Below are 11,242 nucleotides of genomic sequence, written 5' to 3'. Positions count from 1 at the left end.
AATAATATCAATATAAATCAAATAGTAACTGTCATAAATAAATATTTTAATTTAAAAAAATGAAAAAAAATTACAAAAAAAAAAATCAAATTAGTCAGTCATACATGACATTTAAAAATATTTATACTAGTATAATGTTTAATTTATAATTAAATTTATTTAATTAAATAGTTAGTTTTAAATAATTTTTTAAAATTGTTCATCCTTTTTTTTTATTTTATTTTTTAATAAATATAACTTGGATTAATTCAATCCTCCTTTAATTTTAATTTAACTCTATATATTCTCTCATTTTTTATAATATAAATTTTAAATTATTTCATCCTTTTAGTTAAATAGATTTAAGTTTATTTTTTAAATAACATAAATCCTAAATAATAATGTAACGTATTCTTACTCTTAACTTTCATAATTTTCTTTCTTTTTAAAAATGGTCAATAATATTAATTATAATAATTTATCACAAATATATTAATTGTGATATAAATTATACAAAATTAATGAAAAAATTAAATATTATTTGTGAATTACATTTAAAATAAATTTAGTATTAAACTATGAAATTATATTTATTAAATTTTAAAAAAATTCTTATAACATATTCATTATGTAAGGTTAATGAAGTTAATAGTCTAATAATCTGTTAGTTTTGTAAGTTGCCTGAAGTAAAGAAGAAAATAATAAATAGTAATAAAGAATTGCTACTCAATAATTAAAAAGAAAAAAAATTAATTAAAAAATTAAAATAGATTTGCATGTATTAAAAAGTTTATGTGAGAGTAATAATATCTATCTATCTATCTATATATATATATATATATATATATATATATATATATATATATATATATATATATATATATATATAATTTTTTAGGTTTTGAGTATTTTTTAATAATAATTTTTATTTAGAGATTTTTATTAGTGATAATTGAATATTATATTATTATTATTCATTTATTTTTGTTATTATTATTTATAATAATGATAGCTAGATATTATTATTATTATTATTATTATTATTATTATTTATTCATTCTTAATGTAGGGACAAATTAATAAAAAATAGAATTAGAATTTATGCTTAGAGTTGCTATTAAGATAACATCTGCTAAAATTGTTATCATGACAATTTTAGATTTATATTAAGTAGATGTGTCTCTCGAGACTATAAGTTAATTAATTACACTACATAAAACTTGTTAGATATATATCGAGTATAAATTATTACTAGTAAACTACAATAAACTGAGAAGTGGTGACTACGTCTACCGGCAATGTTTTTTGTTATATAATTGTCGGTCACGATACGGAAGCATAACTGTTAGAGATTATAAAATAATTATTGACTTCTTTTAATTATTTTAGAGGTCAGCTAATCATGATTTTGTATAAAGCATAGCATCATTGTTCAAAATAATATCATCTACATTAAGTAGTCAATTGATTTAACCACTTGTATGGACGAAAGAACCTGAATTGCTAATGCAAAATCTTGTTTTGACTCTTTTTTCTTTCTTTCTTTCTATCTTAATTAATTAAACATATATATAATCAGCCATTAAATAATTAACTCAGTAAACAGTTCCTTGTCTAGGTATATTCTAGTTTTGTGACTTTATTGTAAAATTGTTCATACTCTTTTGCAAAGTAATGAGCTCAATATGTCATTCTAATGTTTATCAACTGATATCTCTTTTATGATTTTTGAGACAAACTCTGAATCATGTCAAAAATGTTTGTCCCATCATAGTTAATGGAAATCTATCACACCTTGAAAGTGGACAAATGACAACAATATAGTCCAGGTACACTATAATTGTCATTTTTCATCAACTTGCATCATTGTTACAGTAGTACTTCAACTTCCAATTACCATAATATTCTCCACAAACAAATAACATGAAGCCCTACAAACCATACCCTCTAGTTCAAAAACTCTAGTCAAAGTTTGAGTGCTTAGAATAATTGTAATTTGGGAAGCATCTAAAGTTGCTCTATGATATATTGAGTAGGGTATACAAGTTAATCACTTGTAGTGGGTTTGGTTGTTTTGAGTTATTTTTGCTCCATTATTTTTAGTGAGTAGACAAAAAATTCATTCAAATTCCACATTTCTTCCCTTATAATCTTGGACTCTTCGACATTGTGGTGGAAGAGATTACATGCACAAATCATATTGTACACCTGTGAAGCACGGATATCAGAAACTTGACATTGACATTTATTGGACTATCCCTCCTATTTGAAGTAGTCCAAATAAATGTGGGTTAGTAGTCCATGTGTCGGTAAACCTTTGTTATTATAAAACAAATAGAATCAGGTCAATAATTCATAATGTGAGAAACAACAATTTTTTTTTTGGAGAAGAGTGGAATTTTCGCAGTCCCAATTCAACACATCAGTCTCACGAGATTAGAGTTTTTTCACAATCCAACTGCCGATCGTCCTGATTTTTTATGATAGCGTTTAGCACTCATAGAGATACATTTTGAACTACAGAGATCGGTTTTTGAGAATTCTAAATATGTCTGACGAGTTCACTTATGAGGTGCAGTTTTTGTGGTTGCTTTGGTTGATTGTCTCTCTTGATGCTTGTTGTATTCTAAGATTGATTGTAGATCGTAATGATGTTGATGTATGTCTCTAACTAGTGTTAGAGATAACCTTGATTGAACCTATTGTTTGATTATAGTTGAGATTTAAGTGGCCTACGGGTCTCATGATTTTTTACTCCTAGTTAACAGAGGTTTTTCCACACTAAAACTATGTTGTGTTTTTTGGTGTATTTTGTTGATTGTCGTTGCATTTGATATTTGGGAAAGATTATGTTGTTGGATTATTCTGTTGCGTTGTTAATTTCCTCCCAACAAGTGGTATCTAGAGTCGTGGTTTGATTTGTGTAAAGATGGAGACTAACACATCTAGGATGATGAGTTTGAAGGGATCCAACTATAATATTTGAAAAGGGGGGATGGAAGATTTGCTTTATGTTAAAGGATTTCACTTGCCGATTTTCTCTAGTGAAAAATCCGATGGAAAGAATGATGAAGAATGACCTTTATTGCATAGATAAGTTTGTGGTTATATTCGTCAATGGGTGGGTGATAATATTTTGAATCATGTGAGCTCTATGACTCATGCTCGCTCTCTTTTGACCAAACTTGAGGAGTTGTATGCAAGAAATACGGGGAACAATAAGTTATTCTTGTTCAAGAAATTGATGTCATTTAGGTATAACGATGGTTTACCAATGACCGATCACTTGAATAATTTCCAAGGGATTCTAAATCAATTTTCGGCAATGAATCTTACTTTTGATGATGAAATTTAAGGTTTGTGGTTTCTTGGTACTTTTCCTAATTTTTGGAAGACTTTTAGGACATCCTTGTCTAACTCTGCTCCGAGTGGTATCATCTTGATGGACTTGGCTAAAATTAGTATGTTGAATGAGGAGTTAAGGCGTAAGTCACAAGGTTCTTCTTCATATTCCAAGGTGTTTATTACCGAATCGAGGATGAGACATCAAAATAGAGGTTCAAGTGATCATGTGACATCACGTGGCGAATCACAAGAAGGCTCTAATAAATTCTCTAATATTGAGTGTCATCACTGTGGAGAAAAGGGACACATAAAAAGGTATTGCCGAAAGTTGAAAAGGGAAAACAAGAAGAATAACTACAACAACGACAAAAAGGAAGGTAACAATAATGAAAATGTTGCTATTTTTGATGAGTTTTTTTATTGTTTGTGATAGTTGTATAAAGAATGCCAATCTATCATGTGATGAAATGAATTGGGTGGTTGATAGTGGTGCTTCTACTCATGCAACCTCAAGACGTGATCTTTTTCCAACTTACGAGACTGGTGACTTTTGGGTTATTTGTATGCGAAATAATGAGCAAACTAATGTCATCTGAATAAAAGATATTTGTGTCGAAACTAGTAATGGGACTACTCTAGTTCTTAAAGGCGTGAAACACATTTCGGAACCTCAATTTAATCTTTTATCCATTGAAAAGTTGGATAATGAAGGATATGATAATTCTTTTTTGGCCAATGAATGAAATTTAAAGAAAGGCTCAGTGATGGTTGATAAAGGAAAAAGAAATTCAAACTTGTATATCGTCCAACCCGGGGTTTCGAAGTGCTACATCAACACTTGTGACAATGATTGCTCATCTGAATTATGGCACTAGCGTTTGCGTCATATGAGTGAAAAGGGTTTGAGCATTTTTGCAAATAATAATGTGTTGTATGGTGTTTCCGATGCAAAGTTGAGAAAGTGTTTGCATTGTTTGGCGGGTAAGCAAAGGTGAGTTTCCTTTATGTCATCTGAACCAAAGAGGAAATTAGAAGTGTTGTATTTAGTGTATTCCGATGTGTGTGGTTCGATGAAGACATGGTCACTTGGCGATGTATATTACTTTGTGACTTTCATTGATGATTATTCTCAAAAAACACGGGCTTATACCTTGAAGATGAAATGTCAAGTATTAGATACATTCAAGTTGTTTCCAGCCTATGTTGGTCGGGTATTTGGATTTGGAAATAGTCGAAATCTTAGATGATCTAAAATCTACTCAGGGTATATGGTGACTTTTGCTAGGGGAGTTGTGGCTTGGCAATCAAAGTTGTAAAAGTGCGTTGCACTCTCTACTACCAAATCTAAGTTTATAGCCGTAGTGGAAGCTTCAAAAGAGTTGTTATGGTTGAGGAAATTTGCAATGGAACTTGGTGTGAAACAAGGCAAGTATGTCTTTTTTTGTGATAATCAAAGTGCCATTCACTTATAAAAGAATTCCTCCATTCACTCGAGGTCGAAGCATATTGATGTTCGTTATCATTAGATTCATGATCCATTAGATTCCAAGTTGATGGAGCTTGAGAAGATTCACACCGATGACAATGGTTTAAATATGTTGCCTAGAGGAAGTTTTAGTTTTGTCGCACGATAGCTGGATTGATGTTTCCCTCTAACTAGTCGATCGAGGGAGTTTGTTGGGATATCCCTCATATTTGAAGTGGCTCAAATGAATGTGGGTTAGTATCCAATGTGTTTGTAAGCCTTTGTTATTATAAAACAAATAGAATTAGGTCAAAAATTCATAAGGTGAGAAACAACAAAAGAAAAATTGAGAGAAGAGTGAAATTTCCGCAATCCCAACTCAACACAGATCAATCCCACGAGATCAGAGTTTTCTTACAATCCAACAACCAGGTCGTTCTGATTTTTAGTGATAGCGTTCAACACTCATAGAGGTACATTATGAATGACGGATATCAGATTTTGAGCATTCTAAGTTTGTCTGACAAGTTCACTTTTGAGGTGCACTTTTTATGGTTGTTTTGGTTAATTGTCTCTCTTGATTCTTATTGTATTCCAAGATTGATTGTAGATCTTGATAATATTAACTTATGTATCTAACTAATGTTAAAGAGAACCTTCATTGTACCCATTGTTTGATTATAGTGGAGATTTAAGTGGCCTACGGGTCTCGTGGTTTTTTACTCCTAGTTAACTAAGCCTTTTCCACGTTAAAATTGTGTTGTGTTATTGATATGTTTTGTTGATTGTCGTTGCATTTGATATTTGGGAGAGATTATGTTGTTGGATTATTCAGTTGCGTTGTATATTTTCTCCCCAAAACACTGACACATCGACATCAGTATTAATTTGAAAACATGAATATATTAAACGTCAATATTGATACAAACACACATTTTTAAAGATGACAATGTTATAGAGGTGCACACTCTCCTGACTTTGACCATCTGATCTCAAGTTTACAATTAAAATGGTTTAGTAATAATTTATGTATCTATAATGTGAGTCGACGGGTCTCAAATCAATGTTCGGGATCGACTAATGCAAGTAATTGTAGCCATTATTTAACTCTTCGAATTTGGATCCCCAATTAATTGACTCTACACTCTAGACACTTTATGCAAGTTTGTCCATCTAGTTTATCATCCCCCGCCTCTCTCATCTCCTATATCAATTTGTTCGATTTGACTTCTTTTTTTTGCTCTTTTTTGGTTGTTGTTGCATTTTTTTTGCTTGATATTTCGATACTTCTTGTGTCGTTGGTCTACTCACTACTACAAATAATAGATTTTATGACAAAATTTTCACCTCACCGAACAAAAAACCGAGGTATAATATGAGACCGCACCATGTTTTATTTTGTAAGAATATGTATCATTTAATCCCTCGATTTATGACTATAACCGAGGGAAAAACTAATTCAGGACATGCTTCGATTCCCATTATATACAGTTTATGTTTTTATTTCTTTAAAAATGATGTTTTTTTTTGTAAATTAAATTATTTATTCATTCGATTTCTTTAATAACCGAGGGGTTAGATAATCAGATTTTTCTATAAAATCATTCATTCATTAAGTTTAACACTAAACCTAACTCATTTATAGCCTCTTCGGACTAGTACACAACATTTTTTGAGATGGATTGTAAGACAGAAAAAATCTTCAAAATTTTGTGTTGTATGATGTTCTTCTAACACCAACCTTGAACAAAACTTTTTTTCAGCTTTTGCAATCCATATCACGTACTGGTGTTGTTGTTGTTGTTATTTCCACCCTTTGCAATGTCGTTGTTATACTTTGGAATAACCTTCCAAGGTTGTCAATCAAAGAAAATACTCCATAATATATTGTTTTCTTGAGTTGATAACATTGAGAAGTTTGTTCCTGGACATAGTATAAATTGCAATCAATATTGTTGTTTCACAGTACAGGTCCTTGTTTGAATATTGCAGCACACAAGAAAAGTGGTGAATGGTAAAAAATTCAAAAAGGAAACAATACATGTTACTTTTTAATATTTTACCATTTTTTGCATTTAATATATTATCTCAATTATTTTATTAAACCGAGTGGTTAAATGTAAAATTTCACCTTAGTTTTGTTTAAAAACCGAGGTAAAATTGTTTACTCTAATATATATAGCTTAGCTTGTGGCGTTCGGTCTCATTTACCTAAAGAATATAATAAAATAAATCTCAAAGAATCCTAACGAAGAGCTCTAACAACGAGAACTCTAAAGACATATCATCCTCCAACTTTGAAAAATCAAAGAAATATGAAGATGATATGTGTTTAGGACTCTTGGTCGCTTCTTCTTCTTCTTCTTCTTCTTCTTCTTCTTCTTCTTCTTCTTCTTCTTCTTCTTCTTCTTCTTCTTCTTCTTCTTCTTCTTCTTCTTCTTCTTTATCATCACATATTTGACATGACTAACATCACTATTCATGTTACATTAATGTTGTTGTTGATGTTTTTTGTTGTAGTTTATTGTCGTTTTTGAACCCCGAAACCTTAGAGGTTTTAATCTTGTTGTTTCTTTTTAGACCCATTAGAGTTTTAATCTTTGTTGTTTATTTAAACTGAGATTAATGTTATATGTTGTTGTTTTGATTGAAATAAATACCTTATAGGTTTATTGAGATTGATGTTATAGCTTTATTGTTGATGTTGTTTTATTTTTGTTGAGAGGTTTTTTTTTTCGTTATTGTTTAATGTTAGTCGATGTTTAGATTGAGATAATGTTAATGCTGATGTTATTTATTATTGATTTTTATTTGTTGATGTTATTGTTGTTGTCGTCTAGTTGGTATACTCAGTAAAATTTTGAAATCTATATGTTGAAGATTTAGTTATTGTTTTTTTATAGGCAAAAAGGATGAATTAAAAGGCACAAGGGGTGTTCAACCCGATATTACATAAGAAAAAACGAAGAAGAAAAAACGAAACAAGGCACAAAGCTACCCCAAGCACGTAGCCGAAGAGACAAACCAATCTGGCCACAACAAGTTTCTACTTGGCTTGTGAACCGCAAGAAATCATTCCCAAGACAAGAGTTTGATCATACCCAACCCGTCAAACTTATTTAACAACCCTCATTCGAAGAGAACAACGTTTCTATATGCCTAAATAGTCCAACATACAATTATGATTTTTGTGCAACTCCCATCTTGTTCCTCTGAACATGGCAAGAGAACATCATAGTGATAGAAAATACAGTTGAGTTTATTATATCTAATATCAACTGTTTATTTCACTAGTCACTCTTTGAACATATAATCTATTAAATTGTTTTTGGAAATAATAATATGAACAACTATGTTGTATTTGAAAAGAAAATTACATTAATAAATATTTTTCAGGCATTTTACAACTCATCATTCATCTCACCAGACCCGACCTGTGCATGTGCAGCATGTGCTGCAACACATGGCCTCACATTTTAGAAGACCCCAAAATTTAAAAATTTCAATTTTTTTTATAAATATTCATAAAAATAAATAAAATGTTATTAAAAAAACTCAATAATTGAAAAAAATGTTATGATAAAAATATAATACATACAAAAATTAAGATTGATCAAAACTCAAAATAATTATAATTAAATTTACTTTTAATTAATACATAATTATATTTTTGATATATTTTTTTAATTATTATAATTGTATTTTTTTAAAAATTTGAGCCTATTTTTAAAATTAGAACGGGGTCTCAGATATGATTGACCGACCCTGCATCTCACGTTCTTTGATGGTTAAAATCTCTCAAATGCTTCTATTTTTCATTTAACTTTCTTCCATACTTGTTGAATTGACAAGTACGGAAGAAAGTTGAGCGAAAACTAAAAGCATTGGAGAAATTTTAACCATTAAAGCATATGAGATGAATGATGAGTTGCAAAATGGTCGAAAATTATTAGTTAGTGTAATTTGTTCTTCAAATATAATTGTTCATATAATTATTTTATAAACAAATTTAAAAAATTATATGTTTAGTTAGAGATAAATGATACGAGCAATCCACGTTAAATATAATAAACTCAAGCTTATTTTACTCGTCGGTTATATTTCAAAACCGATGAGATATATTTTTTTTGCAATAATATTTCAAAATCATGACAAGTAAAACAAACTTGAACTTATTATATTTAATAGGATCGAATCCATGATCATTGTCATTTTATCCATCGATTATTTATTTAAAAATTAAAAAATAAAGTGATAAATTTTCATATCATCGTTGATTATTTCACATGTATAATTGAGGTAACATCTCTTTTATATTTGAGGTAAGTTTTTGTTTGTTTTTTTATAATAGTGATTTTGTTATGTTATACTTTAGACCTTTTGTGTTCTATTTGATATTAAAATAATAATAGCTAACTTCTATTGTAACTTTTGTAAGAAGGTCTAGATTAAAATATGTGAGAAGTTTTTGTTATTGATCAATTATTTATGTGTCGTTAATTCCAAACTCTTAGTTTAAAAGAAATTGACCCAATTTAGTGTCAACTCATTCAGTGTTTTAGGCTTTGACGACATAGGCTTTAAATCAAATAGATTCTACATATTCTATTTTAAAGTTTATAGGAAAGGCAATTGATGCTCTCACATCTCATAATTTATATTTTTCAAAAAGACATTAAAAAGTATGATACTTATGCCATCTTCCACCTAAGAAACGTGTCATTCTCTTTTATATATCTTAGTTAGGCAGGTTAGCATTTGAAAAATAAAATATAGTTCATTCAAACAATACATTTTACTCAAAATCTATACAATTTGATAATGGAAGTGAGAATCCTAGTTAAAAGAATGGAAAACAATGAAATGACTTCACTTAGGGTACATGAAAAAGAAGTCCTATTGTAAGTATTATTAAATTGGCATAAGTTAATTTGTACTAAAGATTCAAAGTATAGGTTGGACAGCACTATATAATTTTGTGGTAAGTTTTAATTTATAGAACTAGTTGGTCCTTGGAGTCACCTTGATTGAACCTCAGTGTCTTGAATGGTGGCATGGTATCTCCTTTAAACAACATATAGCATCTTTCAGAGGAACATACTGTGAAATGAAAAAAGTTGGAGATAGAGAGGACTGTGAAATTGGTGATCAGATTCCATTTATGTGGGGGGACATTAATGCCTTCTTTAATAAGAATGAGAACAAGTAAAAAATAAATAATAACTTAGTGTGGATTGACTCAAATGGTTAATAACTCTACATGTAGTGGAGACAAATGGGCCAATTTTGATGAGCTAAGAAGTTAAATCCTAGTTTGTCATGATTTTGAGATGACACTTGATAGGTTCCCATTACCATCAAGTTTGTGATGATATTATATTAATAATGCACTAAGATATTAAGTGTTGAACCCTGGATCCTTGATGAGTATCAAATTGGGCCAAGTTGAAACGAATCCAATGAAGGCTACACAGAAATAGGACAGGATTTGAGGACTAAGAACCAACTTGGTTTTGTTCCATCTTTCAAATCAATTCCTACCTAATTGCTATTGGCAATAGTAATCAATTATAGGGTCTTATTTATGTTATATGGTTCATTATCATAAACTTTGCTTAGCTTTGTATAGTAAACTCTGATAAATATATAATAAACAGGCCGACTCATTTAGTTATATATTGTAAATTTGATAAATGTATAATAAATTATGTTTAGCTATCCATAGGGAAATAAGTAAAAAGAATAATTTTCTCCTTTGAGAATAAAAAAAAGTGTTCAATTCAAATATGAAAACGTGACTGACTTAATTAGTTCTCGTGATTTTGGGTTTGGGGGAAGAAGTGGAGATTATCGAACGAGGATAAAAGATCGAATTACGTCGAAAGAATTGAACGAGGAGCCGTATGCGGTGAAAATCTCATGTACGGTTCTGTAGAGTGGCAGTAAGGATTACTTATCTGTCAACTTTTCCACTATTAACCCTAAAAAACCAAACTCTGCGTTACGTAAAGTTGTCAGAGTACACTTAACCTCTCGATTTGAAATCACTGCTTATATACCTGGTATTGGCCATAATTTACAAGAACATTTTATAGTCTTAGTAAGAGGGGGAAGAGTTAAGGATTTACCTGGTGTGAGATATCACATTGTTCGAGGAACTCTGGATGTTGTCGCAGTAAAGGATCGTCAACAAGGGCGTTCAAAATATGGAGCCAAAAAGCCAAAATAAATTATTTTAGCCCCCATAAGTTATAAAAAAATGGATTATTACGCTCATGTCACGACGAGGTACTGCAGAAAAAAAATCCGATCCAATTTATCGTAATCGAGTAGTTAACATGTTGGTTAACCGTATTATGAAACACGGAAAAAATCATTGGCTTATCTAATTATCTATCGAGCTATGAAAATGATTCAACAAAAGACAAAAACAAATCCACTATCCATTTTACG

The 11,242-nt window shown here is 30.0% G+C and overlaps 1 pseudogene; it reads left to right on the top strand.

Moving 5' to 3' along the window:
* Positions 1-10,519: 10,519 nt before the first annotated feature.
* Positions 10,520-11,242, top strand: part of LOC127094331 (30S ribosomal protein S7, chloroplastic-like) — a 1,012-nt pseudogene continuing 289 nt past the window's right edge.

This window comes from Lathyrus oleraceus, chromosome 6, assembly GCF_024323335.1.
Source record: "Lathyrus oleraceus cultivar Zhongwan6 chromosome 6, CAAS_Psat_ZW6_1.0, whole genome shotgun sequence".
In the NCBI taxonomy this organism is placed as follows: Eukaryota; Viridiplantae; Streptophyta; class Magnoliopsida; order Fabales; family Fabaceae; genus Lathyrus; species Lathyrus oleraceus.
The sequence above is the reverse complement of the archived record's forward strand: the minus strand, read 5'-3'. Positions and strand labels throughout refer to the sequence as shown.